Raw genomic sequence first — 13,953 nt, 5'->3', positions numbered from 1 at the left:
CCCCACAATTTTACAAAACTAAATGATGCGCAATTAGTTATAGTTGTGCATGATATCTCAATAACTTATGAGTATACAGTTGTATCTATCTCTGTGATTGCAGTTTGTCCGTTGTAACTAGACTACACGAATAGCTTACACGTTGTTTAGCCTCAAAATAATCCCCTCCCATAATGACAATCCATCCATTATCTTGAATATAACAGTTTCCTGTTAAATACAAACACTGCGCTGTTTGTTATCTACATACATTACTCATCAATACGCAGTGCGATTGTGTGGGGCGGGGCATAATGGGGGGGGGGTGGTTATCGTACTACGCTGCTTCAAAACAACTATAACAGTCCATTTATAATAGTTTGACACCGTACAGTGTATTTTACGAAAATGACATGTCTGAAAGAAGAAAAACAATGTTTCTATTTACACTGCGTGGAAGCAGGAATTAACGTACGTGAAGTGCTAGTTTATGACTTCATAATGGGTTTGGTGGCAAGATATTGTCATCTCCATCCTCAGTAACACGCTCGTATCATCAGTAAGACTTCAAAATCATTTCAAGTTGACCTCTCCTATTGCATTCATGGAAACCAAATACACGTATTAGGTTTGGCTATAGAATCCGGAGCCTCACTTTGTTCAGCGGTTTTACAATAAACCAAGCAATGTGATCAACGAATACTTAGACCCGAAACTGAAAGGACATTATATCGTAGATTGAGAGACTATTATACGATGGACCGGGGTTTGAGCGTAGATTTCCCCCTATGAATGGACCGGTGTCTTTCAGGAAATGGAGGCATCCGTTTGCGCTCTGTTACCGGACGCATAACCATGGTAAGCGCTTCCGTCTAGTGATCTACCAAACAGTTGCCCGATAACTGCTAGTAAGAGTCATTGTTATTAATATTAGATAGAGGATGACAAGGGGAGGCGTACGGCCTTCATCTACCAATTCCAAATAGTATCAATATTATTATGGGATTGGTTTCACGTGTCATCTTTGATTTGCCATGTGTGCTACCGTGAGGCTCCTCAATTAAATGTTTGAGTCCGAAAGGAGAATTATAGGACGCCTCGCTTTATCGTTCAGAAGATTGTACCCCTCTCCCCCCCCCCCCCCAATCCACACAAACTATCTGTTCATATGCCAAGCGTTTGCCCCGACGTTTCTGATTGGCTGCTGAGTGCGCCTAGCATCTTATAAACCATTATCAGCTAAACACTGTTCCGATTGTAGTTAAAGGAAAGTTTACTATAGTCAAATTGAAAAAAATGCTTGTCTAAATTGTGTTTTTAATAAAGTCACCTGGAAATGTGTTTGTTTTCTTCAAACATTAGAGTATATATTCCTTCGATCCTGAGCAATATAAAAATGTTTTGAGTAATTTTTTTTAACGGTTTATATGTTTACAGACTTTGCCTCGATCGAACATCGAACACACGTACGTGCAAGTACATTCAAGTCCTATTCGTGAGCTTGTACGTTTCGATAAGGTTTTTATCCTTGCATTTTTTCGGCAATGTCGACCAGGTGCATTGCAGCACGATGCAGCAAAACAACTAAAGATGGTTTCAGTTTGCAGAGTGGTCCGGTCCGGCGTCTTTTCCAGCGCTGAGCAGCAACCAATTCGAGCCGTCGTGCTTCGAGAATCGGGAATACACTACACATTTTGACATGAAGAGAAAAGTTCTTTTCTAAAACATGACGCCATTCCAATAATTTTTCCAGCTATATGGGGAAGTCGAGGAAGGTACCTGGAAAGACTTAACGAAGCTATAAAGGAGCATTTGCCTAACGTGAAAAAAATCAGGTATTGTTTCAACTTTGAGGGCATGTTTTTAGCTTGAGCCAAGCGTCACCAAGCGTCAAAATAATGACGTCACGAACAGCGCCCTCTCGGGTCGGGCTTTTGTTTTCTTCAAATTTGTAAATAACATGGAAACTAATTTTTTGAAACCTTAGGTTACTGTATGTTTATTTATATTCCACTCATCAAAACACATATTTTTTTTAGTGACAAAAGCATTATTTTCACAAAATACCACTTCCAGGTGATTTTTAAATCAAAACACAAACCTCGTCAATATGTAACTTCGTGCGTGCGTATCTAGTTGTATTGTTTAATGTTTCATAATTAACATAAAAACGTTATAGATTCCAAAGGGCCAAATAGTCGTTAAGACATAACGTGTTCACAAAACAGTTAACATTGTGTTCATTTGCAGCTCTTTGGTGTTATTGTAATGTTTAAACATAACATTTCAAATAATTCAATAACTCACCGTTACTAAAAATTGTATTAAGTTTCAATATCTAACATCACACAGTGCAAAATAGTCAACTTCCTTTAAATCATCACCTCGCGAGTGAGATTCGAGACGTAGACATAATCAGTTTGTAAGTTGTAAATCATAAACTCTCGATTTACCAGTCAATATATTGTGTAGTTTCTTCATAAATATTAATGACTGCATTATTCAGTCCGTGCCGCAATAAAAATGGCCAAGTCCCGACCGAAGTCCAGTTTGAAGAGACCTTTAATGATGTCGAGATTTATTGTCCATCATAACAACGCTCTGTTCTTCACCCATTTCCGATTGCTCTGTCACCGAGTGTTCTTGTTCTCAAGCTATAGTACTTATATCCAAGTCTTTTTCAGCTCGGGCCTTGATAATTGTTTGTAAGAGCGTTGGTGAGGCCGGTCGGTAGTCTGTCGCTCAAAGGTCTCGCGACTGTACTTGGACACAGTTTATCGCTAAGGGCGCGATAGTTTGTGTTTTTAGAGTATAGAGTACAAATTGATGTCCACAATCGGTTAAACTCGACGTTTCGATCAGTATGCTCTAATCGTATTCGAAGACCTACGGTTCTTTTCAGAAACTACCCAACTCAATTAAAGATTACAATTCCATGGTATAACCGCGAACGTTATTCATGCCATGTATGATGTTTATTTGCATGAAAGTCAATAACTTATTTGTTTTGACAACCTTTACGTGCATCCAATCATTGAGTTTACCAATATACACTTACCATGCACTTACTAACACCGGAAGAAGTCGTCACTATTTCAAACAATAAAAGATTGATGCATCAGTGGGGGACTCGAATCGGTAAGCTATAATTGGACTTGAAGGTGATTAGTCTAACAAGCCCACGTGAGAATACAAACGATTGAGTTGAGCTTATCAACAACCGATACATTACAGTATCATAACATCCCATGGGTTAATAGCCTAAGCATGAGAGTACAACAATTATCCATACATACTTGTCACGCTGATGAGCTGTCGTGTACAATCACAAGGATTATATCAACAGTTAACACAATTTGGGCAAATTGTCTTCATGAATTGACTTTATTAATCGGATCAGATGTCATTACAACTTTCGTGCAAAGCTTTTGCCAAATACTTTTAATGTAATGATAAAACATCGTTGTCATTATCGGATTTCACCACTCTACCAATCATCAAATTTCCAATAAACACATAATCCAATCACAATTATCAAGAAGCAGTAATCCAACCATTGCGGTAGGTCTTCAATGTGTCATTGTATGCAAGTTCGTTTGGGGCTCATTGCAGCAATCGGAATAAGCAAGGACGACTTTGATTTACTTTTTTGTGTGGTGTGTGTGAAACAAAAAGTTTGGATCGAAATGGTTTTATAAGGGGATTCAATTTATTGTATTACTTTTAAAGTTTTAGTAAGTTGTGCAAACTGTTAAACAAGCGCCACACGAACAAGCCGATATAATACAACTCCGAAGGTTAATCTCACCTACCAGATTGTACGAAACATGCTTTTGAAAATATTCGCGTTAATTAGAATAAATTATTATAACAGTGAACATCCATCTCATAAATTAAAAATCCCTGAAGCTGAGATATCAAACCAGCTGAAGAATGTTCAGAATAATTGAATGGAATGAAGCAATAATTAATGTCTGGAGATGAGTTGTGGTGTATGCTACCAGCCAATGTCAGGCTAGTATAGTTCAGAACCTTGACGTAGAGTCACAACATATAGCCGCATGCCGTTGCGCAAGATTGATTCAAAACCAACATTTTCTTGAAGGAGTTGAAGCTCCACCACATGTAAAGCTTCGTGTGGAGAAAACATTGAGCTAAATCAATAAGGAGGACGTCCTTCCTTGAACCAGAGATGGCACGCGGTTTTAAGACTTGTCATATTATTGGTTACACGTGTTATTTTATGGAGTTTGTACGACGCCATTTTGTTTGCTAATGTGACGTATTGTTACATATCATGGACGCTTGAAATTATAAATATTATGCAAATTTCAGCATGTATTTGAGCGGGTACCAGTACATACCAAGTACCGCAGTGTTCAACTACAATAATTACACAACTAGAATGCGTGTGTATATTCAAACTATCTAATGTTTGGAATGATTTTGTGATATACAATTTTAAAAAGTAAGTTTCCGCAAATAATTTAAACGATTGAGATTATAGAGTTTATTTTCACAGATAATGTTTTTAGACATTCTTTAAACTTTTCATCATAATTTAATCTACTTTTTGACAGTTTTTTCAAACAGAGTTCTCTGAAGATACTTATTTTTTCAAGTGAGCATTCAGATAACTCTAAACCATATTGTTCGAATTAGTCTTTTCACAAGTCGTCTAAAATGTGATACATATATACACAACCAATCTGGAAAATAAAACCTTAAAATGGTTGGCCATTACCAACCGCCATGCGGTCGCACTAGAAACCCGAGACAGTTATTTCCAATTCATGGGACGAGGTTGATTTTTAAATTAAACACCCTTCACTTTGGCCAAGCTGATCAAATTACCAGGTTGTTCTCAAAACGTCGCCAGGTTGTGTGTTTTGAAAAAAATACATATGATTAGTAGGTTAAGAAGACAAGGGACCGTACATCAAGATGAAACAAAATAACTGCTTGATCAATGCGTGTTAAACTATCCTTAAACTAAACTTGTGGAAGTGTCGTGGCCGAGCGGTTAAGAGCACCGAATTCAAACTCTGGTGTTTCTGATCAGCAGAGTGTGGGTTCGAATCCCCAGCCGTAACACTGTGTCCTTGAGCAAGACACTTAACCATTGCTTCGTCCTTCGGATGGGACGTAAAGCCGTTGGTCCCATGTGTTGTGTAACGCATGTAAAAAAACCAGTGCACTTATCGAAAAGAGAAGGGGTTCGCCCCAGTGTTCCTGGTTGTGGCTGCTTAATGAGCCGTAGCACCTTGTAAACCCTTATAAGGTGCTAAAAATTGGGTCTCAGAATTCATCACTGCAATAACCTATCTTTCTGAAAGTGTGTATATACTCAGCGCCTTGAGTACCTTGTTTGGTAGATACGTGCGCTATATAAGACTTCGATATATTATTATTATTATCCCTATACTTCGTGTCAAGTAAATTAGCGTTCCAGCAAAACGTACATTTAAATCATATTCCGTGAGGTTCACTCGCTGCGCGTAAACAGCTTCATTGTCGAAGGACAGTATTATGTACCGATGGCCTGAAGTGACAGCGTATAAACTACTTTACCCCTATATACGCACGTTTTGGGTAATTTGAAATTATAACAATAACATAATTTTTAAAAATTTGTTTCCCCCTTGATCCTAAATATCATTGGTGGACGAAACGTGACTGAAAACATGAATGAAAACAAAGTGTTACCAGGTCAAATAACTACTAACTAACTACAGTTAGACGGTTTTGCTTGTTCGATGTTGCTCAACACTTGTTGAAGTTGTTGTTTGTTCAAGATTAGTTTTACATTCTTCATGTTATGCATTTTAGGAACAATACTGTGCCCATTTTCAGCAACTTGAGTGGTGTAGTACTGCCGTTTTTCCCGCAAGGACTATACTTATTAACCTCGTATAATTATGGTTGTGACGTCATTGGCCGTAACAAGCACAACATGAGTGACGTTTATTCGCAGGACTGATTTGTTGGGACGTGTGACGTCAAGGTTGCCTCATTCGCGCCATGCACAGTAAAGTGTCAACTTTTCAGTAATAGACCCACACAACGCGGGAAACTGCCAAACAAGCACTTACATATAACCCAATAATGTAAGGCCACGTAAAAACATGTGTGCTTGTGGTGTGGTTAAAAATATTTAATAAGAAAGAGGAAAAAATATGGAGATAAACGAGTAATTTGATAATGCCTATGTTTTTGGGCCAGTTTATCGTGTCCTTAAGTGTCCTGCGCTGGAGTGTTTAGCATCCATTTATTTGTGTAAGTCCAAAGTGACAATTATCCAATACATGTCACTAAACGTCCTCTGCTTGTTGATCCAGTTTGGCTGAAGCAACAAGAAGAAACTGTAACCAAGTTCAACATCAAATGCTATGACATGAATTGCCCCTATAGTGTGCGATAGTTCCACTGGCTTCGTCTTTGAGATGCAAGAAACTGAACTACCCCAAACACATTAGCTGTTTTTTTTTAACACTTAAAGCGTTCCCAAAGAAAAGCATTGAAACATGGCTTAACATCTTGATGAAACACTTTCTATAAGGTTTGTGTTTGTTCAGAGGGATGACCTCATCTGTGGAGGTGTTATACGATACATGATACTTCATCAGTACCCTCACACATCTCAAGTGCCAACGTGCGCCTTATTTAACCTTCAAACTTCGAGTATAATATGTGAAGTGTTTCGTGTATGTCAGAATTACCCTGTACATACAGATATAAATACGGGCCTTGTTTTTGTATTGTATGCTATGGTTCAGATTCGTCTAGGCCAGTTTGATTTGCTTTGCACTGTCGTGTAGCCATTTTAAATCATCAATGACACATAAGGACACGGCTGATTCGATTACTATTTATGAAATAACCTGCCCATAGGAAATGATTTCGTGAAACGTCATGCGTGGTATCATAGCCACCAATTTTATAATGGATTATTGATTATTGAAATGATATAATTTACAAGTAATATTTTTTTTTTACTGTGACGTTGCGTGATCGTCTGCCAGAAGGAATTCCCAATCTCCCATGCTATGATGCTTTGCTACCAAACTCCAAAGAAAGAGAACAACATACTCAATTCAAGGTTGTGTCATGCCAGTATTTTGTTGAGGCTAGGTTATTAAACATTGTTTTGGGGCAACTGTTGTGTGTATTCAGGTTTTTTTTTAAATTGTTGTGGCTCTATGTATTTAAATTCTTCGGATTTGTTTATTAAAACAGATCAAACAACAATCATAATTGTAAAACATGTTTTTTAAGTCTAAAACGATACCAAATAAAAAAGGCAGTAATACGAAAAGAAGAGTGTTTTATTAAAAAACATAGTTTGTGATATAAAGTTCCATCATGGCCAGGCTCATAAATACTCTGGTGTCACTCTTATATCATCTCTCATGTATGTGAATAGCAAGTAAATTATTAAAAATGCTCGCAGAGTAAGTGATTTGTTGCTTCCCTTCAAACGTACCGGTTAGATTGATCATCCCCTGCGTGTACTTATTTCTAGATCTGTGGTAATCATAACAGCCACTAAAGCAGGTGATCCTCTGAAGCAGTTGCGGCTTGTTTGTCCGCGGCTACAGTTTCGAGTTAGTCGAAATCACGGGGCTCAAGCAAATAAAATGTAGATTGCGAGCAGACACCTGCACGCCTGTCTTAAATCATGCTTAAATAGACACTGGTACACACTGGTATTCTGTGGTTGTTTGTTGTTAAAAAATACGATGCAAGAAGAAGAATATGACTTTTACATGCAGTGATCTGGAAAATGTATACCTGCTACTTTGGCAGCAAAACACGTCTGACGTTTTCCAGAAACTTATTTCAATTTTTGGCCCTAACAAGTGGAGAAATGTGTTAACGACAACAACAAACACAATAATATATTTTGTTGTATTAAGCTTAAAGATACCTTGCGGAATGCGGGCAAGAGGGTTTGAAAAGGCACTGGCCACTGTTGGTAATATTAAAAATTATTGTTAGCATAATAACTTACTTGGTAATGGAGAGCTATTGATAGTATAAAACATTGTGGGAAACGGCTTCCTCTTAGTAACGCCGTTTTCGAGGAAGAAGTAATTACCCACTAAATGTTTGAGTTTGATTTCGATACCTCATAATTAGATTTTGAGGTCCCGAAATCAAGCATCTGAAAGCACACAGCTTTGTGTGACAAAGGTGTTTTCCTTCCGTTATTATCTATTAACTTCGACGACCAATCAAGTTCAAAGGTGTGTTGTTTTGTGCATATGTTGAGATACACCAAGTGAGAAGACTGTTCTTTGACAATTACCAAAGGTGTCCAGCCGTCGATTTCACAAAACTCTTTCAAACTTAAGACTAATCTTAGGATTTAGGACGAGTCCCAACCCTGCACTGTAGCATGCGGACCTTAAGATTAATCCTAAGTTAAGACGAGTTACTCGTCCTACCTCGAGATAAAACGAGTCCTAACTCTTTTGTAGACGATTAAAATCTTGATGAAGATTGCCACCGTAAAGCAGCATTGTCAGTCTCGTATTGTAGCGGACGAAACTATCGGTAAAATAAACAACCTACATGCTTTAAATAAATATTCCAAACATGTGTCAGGGTACTGGATCGTCTCTCATTATTTTGCTCCGTGCCGATGTCAAACGAGAAAATACTTTGTTTTGTATAGCAGCATTCCTTTGCATTGCACCCATCAGTAGTCGATATTTTCCACGGTGTAATCTCGTTGGAACCTCATCCCACTTAATCTCGAACCTCAACATTGTTTCTAAATGTAGCCCTGACTCGAATCAAGCCTCCACATTGAACCTAAATGTAGCCCAGGCTCAAATCAAACCTCAACATTGTACCTAAATGTAGCCCTGACTCAAATCAAACCTCAACATTGTACCTAAATGTAGCCCTGACTCGAATCAAACCTCAACATTGTACATAAATGTAGCCCTGACTCGAATCAAACCTCAACATTGTACCTAAATGTAGCCCAGGCTCAAATCAAACCTCAACATTGTACCTAAATGTAGCCCAGTCTCAAATCAAACCTCAACATTGTACCTAAATGTAGCCCTGACTCAAATCAAACCTCAACATTGTACCTAAATATAGCCCTGACTCGAATCAAACCTCAACATTGTACCTAAATGTAGCCCTGACTCGAATCAAACCTCAACATTGTACCTAAATGTAGCCCAGGCTCAAATCAAACCTCAACATTGTACCTAAATGTAACCCTGACTCGAATCAAACCTCAACATTGTACCTAAATGTAGCCCTGACTCGAATCAAACCTCAACATTGTACCTAAATGTAGCCCTGACTCGAATCAAACCTCAGCATTGTACCTAAATGTAGCCCTGACTCGAATCAAACCTCAACATTGTACCTGAATGTAGCCCTGACTCAAATCAAACCTCAACATTGTACCTGAATGTAGCCCAGGCTCAAATAAAACCTCAACATTGCACATAAAAGAAGTCCGGAACTAAATTCGGCTACAGTGTTGCGATTCATTTGGTGGGTTGGTATTACAATTAGGTATGGGGTTACATATAATATGAGCCGTACCGGTATTGAATGCTGCGTAGCCCCACCCATCGACTTAGACTTGGCCTATACACTCAGGTGAAACCTCAGTCATTTACGGCAAAGCGTTAAATACTTGTAGACTATTTGCATTAAGGTTTAACCAATCGTCATTAAACCATGACGCAATGGAATGTAATCACTCATGTCACTGCACAATAATTGCCTTTTGGTTAAGAATCAAACGCCTATCCATCAAGCATAGACTCTCCTATAATAAGTCACACACGTTGTGTCTTCTCGCATTTTTGGTGATAACCCACGTACATGTATTAATTTGCTGCCCTCGTCAATTGTTTTATGCTGGATGTTTTTATTATGATATGTTTCTGTGTGGACGTTATTGCCTGTCCAAGTTCTCTTGAGAGAAGGTTCCGAGAACGAGGTTTAATTGTGAACCGTGTGGTTAGCCTCAGGCAAATACAAGATTATCGCTGAAGCAGAACGCCTCTACACGTCCGGAAATCACTGCATGTTGACTGTAAACACGCTGCATTCTGCTCATGGATTCCCCTCGCCTCGTGGAACGTAGAGAGGATTTCCTTAACTTCCAGTTGTGCTTCAAGACCATGGAGGAATAACCACGTTAGAATTACTGGAGATGTCAATTAGCAATATATGTTCACGACATACAAATGATTTGTTTCATAACGAATGATTAGACCACATGTTAGAATTACTGGAGATTTCAACTAGTAAGATATGTTCACGACGTACACACGATTTGATTCCTAACGAGTGTATGTACAACAAGCCCAACGCTAATGGCTTAGTTATGTGTAAGGAACATTCAATTTCTGCTCAGTTAGGTGATAATCTGAAATATTGATTGCAGAAGTCATTTAGTATAATTACAGTATATTGTATTATGAATATCCTATACTGGTATTTTGAATCTGCATTGCTGGTTTTTTAATGATATCTAATGTCGATGCTAATGTAGATGATGTGGTTGGTGCTGGTGATGTTGCCGGTGTGTCACGTTGTTGCAGGGTTGTTGATTCCAAAGTGGTGTTGTTGATGGTGTGCTGTGATCGGTGACTGTGGGGTGAATATGTAATAAGCCCTATTTATACGAAAGCAACTTAGCAAGGCTCCCTTGCTAAATTGTAGCACTGTTGTGAAGTTTTACAAATAATGTACTGTAGTGAGAAAGGACGTCAATGTTCGTAAAACTGAGCCAAACTCTCAAATGCGTTTTATAAACAACTTGTTGAAAAGTGTCCTTTCACAGGTCCATTTTGTTAACATTTTACAACCATGCTAAGATTTAACGAGGGATCCTTGCTAAGTTGCTCTTGTGTAAAATTGACAGTATTCGGTTTCTTTGCTACAGTTCTGCTGTCGTTGTTAGATATGTTGCCGATGCTGTTTCTGCTAAATTGGTGCCGTTCTATATATTGTCCAGCCTATTGTCATCGTTGCTGCTGCTATTGTTGCAGTTGCATCTCCTGCAGTGGTTTTTGTTAAAGTCGTTGTTGCATCCGCTATTCTGTCTAGCTAAATACGATCTAAATGTGACATAAGTATCAAAACGTACAAACAAATCGTAATGTGCAACAGAATGTGTACATTGTAACGTCGGTGAATGTCCATTAAGTTATAGACGTGTCTGCTTGATTCAGAAAATTAAGAAACAAAATTGATCCGCTTCATGGAAGTGATAAAGAGAAGCTTGCAATTATTTGGTAGTTAAACCTGAGTCGCTGTAAAGAACAACCATCGAACATTTGTACTCCACTCCCACTAAATTGATTCTAAAAGCCAGAGTTTCGAAGGTCTCGACTCATTAATGTTGAGCCTCTGATTAGAGTATGCTCATATATCAAATTGTAATCACTTGTGTTTTGCTTTAGAGTTTACTGACTGCTTACTTTTCCGTTTATTCCAGATTAGCTTTTGTGATTTCATTGTTTTCTACGTACCAGCCAAGAAATACCACCGTTATACTAGTATGAACACATCAACGTTCTGTCCCACCGTATGGAGTTTATCAATAACTAATGGTAAGTGCTTGTCACTCACTTTGAAAAGCAGTGGACACTACTGGTAATTACTCAAAATAATTATCATCATAAAACCTTTCTTGATTACGAGTAATGGGGAGAGGTTGAGGGTATAAAATATTGTGAGAAACAGCTCCCTCTGAAGTGACGTAGTTTTCGAGAAAGAAGTAATTTTCCACGAATTTGATTTCGAGACCTCAAGTTTAGAATTTGAGGTCTCGAAATCAAGCATCAGAAAGCACACAACTTCGTGTGACAACGGTGTTTTTTCTTTCATTATTATCTCGCAACTTCGACGACCGATTGAGCTCAAATTTTCACAGGTTTGTTATTTTATGCATATGTTGAGATACACCAACTGTGAAGACTAGTCTTTGACAATTACCAATAGTGTCCACTGTCTTTAATAATTGAAATACTTTCACTTTGGCTCTTAATCGTACACATCCGTCGTGATTTGGGCTCAATACAAAGGGACATTAAGATGCATAGGACGGACTCATAGTTATCTCGTTTATTGTTTATTCGATTTTGATGATATTTTTGAAATAAACCACTTTCTAAAACTCTGTCTAGGTCAGCGAAAGGGTCGTGATAGTTAAGAAACACATATCCAATTATGTCGTAAAGAAACTTCATTGACGATACGAAGCGAACTTACACCCTTTGATACAACATAACCCATTTACAAATATCGAAGCACACAACGTCTTTGTATGCGGTTCATATTATGCCGCTAGAAAGGAGATGTTTTTATTATGCGGTTTCTATCAAGCTGAAATTTCTCTGAAAGCGCCTTACATTATTATTATTATTACCCTTAAAATCCATATTGTTAGGGAGCAGACAGCTGCCCTACTAATAGAGCCATTATGACGTCAGACCCCTGGGTATGTCAACCAGGAGCCTCATTACATGTCCAACAAACATAATTTAACACATATATTGCTTGACATGTGAACCGAGAATATTACAATAAATAACAGCTATGCACAGAGGAGATACCAATTTTAAAACGAAATGCATTGTTTTTTGGTTTTTTTTTTTGCAAATTTATACAATGGCGATTTATTAGACTTTCAATAAACACCACATTATAAAGACAACTTGTGACAACAAATAATGAATTCGGCGGCCACATTAAAAATAAAAGAGCACTATAATGTCTGTGTTGTTGGCATGGACATTGTAAATCGTCGACGTGGACTGGGTTTTCAGATGGAGACCTCAAAATCATTGAAATAATAAATGTCCATACGAATCCTAAACTCAGCAAAAAGCAGCTCTGTAAATTATTCTGTCAATCAATGGCCGATAATGTCAGCTAAAAGGTGGCAACCTTTTTTCTCAGTGCCTTTTTCTTGGATATCAATTTGTAAAACATGGCGAAGAACGGAGAGCGACAACAAACCCTGATGGGTCAGGATATAAGGTAGTTCATGATTTAATATCTACAATTGGTCTTTTTTATCCATATAAACACATCAACAAAAGTAAGTCTCCCCCTCAACAGTTCGTCATAACATCGTAAGGTAAAACATTTTACCGTTAAAAATAATTAACAACACTTCGGAAACATGTCATAGAATTATTTCTTAAATAGTTGTATCGGGGATACCTTACGATGTTATGATGAATTTTTGAGGGGGGGGGGGGGACACTTACTTTTGTTGATGTGTTTATATAACTGCTTGTAAAGTGTTTGGCTGATCTATATGAAGGCAATACTTTGGATTATAGTCTCACATCTGTTATTTAAACTTGAAGTGTTTAGGCATACCCTTTATATATAAGCTACAAATGTCGGTTATACCAGTCGTTTCAATGTCGGTTTATTTGTTTATGATAGGTAGTGTTACAAGGATAGTTGCGCCTCCCTGCAGTCATTACCATGACCTTCTCATTTTGTTTTTAAAAATTAACTCTCATTTATAGCCGGACATTTTATTGACTTGGAGACATCTTAAATGGGTTACCAACCAAACTCAGAAAGTACTGCTTGAAACATGCCCTGTAGATAAACTAACAATGAGTAAGTGGAATACAAGAGGCACAATTTTTAAACTTCAACCCATTTTAGGAAGAATACGAAAACATGTCTGATGGGGTAGTTAACATTCGCTGATAGCCCTTGAAGCTTGAGGCAGGACAATGTTATCCCGCAAGCGCAACACATACTTCGTATTTAGACCCTAAATAGTCATGTTTAAAGTAATGCTTTCCTTGCTGTTGAACATAACAAACCAGTTCATGTTCCTGATAGTCGTGTGTCCTTGCGATGTCGTCGCCTCGTTCTTGTTCCGTCACTGTCTTGTAATTAAACAACACTACGGGCCTCTGTCAATATTTGACAATCTCTCAACAATTTTCTTCTGAC

The 13,953-nt window shown here is 38.0% G+C and overlaps 1 protein-coding gene across 1 annotated transcript in view; it reads left to right on the top strand.

Moving 5' to 3' along the window:
- Positions 1-13,953, top strand: part of LOC117293459 (short transient receptor potential channel 4-like) — a 58,096-nt gene that overhangs the window by 17,692 nt on the left and 26,451 nt on the right. Inside the window, exon 2 of the mRNA XM_033775803.1 lies at positions 11,462-11,576. The gene's annotated coding sequence lies outside the window, so the exon portion shown is untranslated. The remainder of the gene's footprint in view (positions 1-11,461; positions 11,577-13,953) is intronic.

Source organism: Asterias rubens, chromosome 8, assembly GCF_902459465.1.
Source record: "Asterias rubens chromosome 8, eAstRub1.3, whole genome shotgun sequence".
NCBI classification, from domain to species: Eukaryota; Metazoa; Echinodermata; class Asteroidea; order Forcipulatida; family Asteriidae; genus Asterias; species Asterias rubens.
This window is presented reverse-complemented; position numbering and strand designations above follow the sequence as displayed.